This window comes from Arachis stenosperma, chromosome 2, assembly GCF_014773155.1.
Source record: "Arachis stenosperma cultivar V10309 chromosome 2, arast.V10309.gnm1.PFL2, whole genome shotgun sequence".
Classification (NCBI taxonomy): Eukaryota; Viridiplantae; Streptophyta; class Magnoliopsida; order Fabales; family Fabaceae; genus Arachis; species Arachis stenosperma.
In genome coordinates this window covers 72,584,192-72,586,183 of record NC_080378.1, presented here as the reverse complement: position 1 = coordinate 72,586,183, position 1,992 = coordinate 72,584,192, and the positions used below count along the sequence as shown (strand labels likewise).

At 36.4% G+C, this 1,992-nt stretch overlaps 1 non-coding gene across 1 annotated transcript; it reads right to left on the bottom strand.

The window, feature by feature from the left end:
• Positions 1-1,260: 1,260 nt before the first annotated feature.
• On the bottom strand, positions 1,261-1,368 carry LOC130964868 (small nucleolar RNA R71). The gene has a single exon (XR_009080935.1). It is a non-coding gene; the product is annotated as a small nucleolar RNA R71 (small nucleolar RNA).
• Positions 1,369-1,992: the final 624 nt, after the last annotated feature.

Here is a 1,992-nt window from a genome sequence, read left to right as displayed (position 1 = left end):
ACCATTCTGGGCGTTTAACGCCAGGATGGTGCTAGGAGGAAGATTTTGTTTTCAAAATCAATTTTTTTTTCAAGTTTTCAAAGCTTTTCAAAACCAAATCTTTTTCAAATCATATCTTTTCAATCAAATGTTTTCAAAATCAATTTCTTTCCCTTTTCAAAGATACTTACTAACAATTAATGATTTGATTGAACATTTTTTGCCTTTTCTATGAAGGAAGGTTTTATGTTTGAATCATATCTTTTCTTGTTAGGCAAGTCACTAATTTTCAAAATCAAATCTTTTAAAATTGTTTTCAAATCATATCTTTTAAAATTATTTTCAAATCATATCTTTTCAATCACATCTTTTTAAGACCATAACTTTTCAATCAAATCTTTTTAATCACATTTTTTTTAAATAGTTTTCAATCAAATCTTTTTAATTTCTAATTTCAAAATCTTTTTCAAAAATCACTTGATTTCTTTTCCACTTTCAATTTTCGAAAATTACCAACATCTTTTTAATTGAATTTTCGAAAATTCTCTTCCCTCCTTCCCACATCCTTCTATTTATGGAGTACCACTCCTTCTAAATGCACAATTCGAACCTTATCTAATTAAAGTTCGAATTCTTCTTCTCCTTCTTCTTTCTATTTCTTTTTTCCTCTGACACTTCAAGGAATCTCTATACTGTGACATAGAGGATTCCACATTCTCTTTTTCTCTTCTCTTTCATATGAGCAGGAGCAGAGACAAAGGCATTCTTGTTGAAGCTGATCCTGAGCCTGAGAGAACCTTGAAGCGAAAGCTAAGAGAAGCTAAAGCACAACTCTCTTTAGAGGACCTGACCGAGTTCTTCAAGGAAGAAGAACACATGGCAGCCGAAAACAACAACAATGCCAACAATGCAAGGAAGGTGCTGGGTGACTTTACTGCACCTACTCCTGATTTCTATGGGAGAAGCATCTCTATCCCTGCCATTGGAGCAAACAACTTTGAGCTTAAGCCTCAATTAGTTTCTCTAATGCAACAGAATTGCAAGTTCCATGGACTTCCAATGGAAGATCCTCATCAGTTCTTAGCTGAATTCTCGCAAATCTGTGACACAGTCAAGACTAATGGGGTTAACCCTGAGGTCTACAGACTGATGCTATTCCCTTTTGCTGTAAGAGACAGAGCTAGAATATGGTTGGATTCTCAACCTAAAGAAAGCCTGGACTCTTGGGAAAAGCTAGTCAATGCCTTCTTGGCAAAGTTCTTTCCACCACAAAGATGGAGTAAGCTTAGAGTGGAAGTCCAAACCTTCAGACAGAAGGATGGAGAATCCCTCTATGAAGCTTGGGAAAGATACAAACAATTGATCAGAAAATGTCCTTCTGACATGCTTTCTGAATGGAGCATCATAGGTATTTTCTATGATGGTCTCTCTGAACTATCCAAGATGTCTTTGGATAGCTCTGCTGGAGGATCTCTTCATTTGAAGAAGACGCCTACAGAAGCTCAAGAGCTGATTGAAATGGTTGCAAATAACCAATTCATGTACACTTCTGAAAGAAATCCTGTGAACAATGGGACTAGTCAGAAGAAAGGAGTTCTTGAGATTGATACTCTGAATGCCATACTGGCTCAGAACAAGATATTGACTCAACAAGTCAATTTAATTTCTCAAAGTCTGTCTGGAATGCAAAATGCACCTGGCAGTACTAAGGAAGCTTCATCTGAGGAAGAAGCTTATGATCCTGAGAACCCTTCAATGGAAGAGGTGAATTACCTAGGAGAACCCTATGGAAACACCTACAATTCTTCATGGAGAAATCACCCAAATTTCTCATGGAAGAATCAAGAGAGACCTCAACAAGGTTTCAATAACAATAATGGTGGAAGAAACAGGTTTAGCAATAGCAAGCCTTTTCCATCATCTTCTCAGCAACAGACAGAGAGTTCTAAGCAAAATACTTCTAACTTAGCAACAATGATCTCTGATCTAATAAAGACCACTCAAAGTTTCATG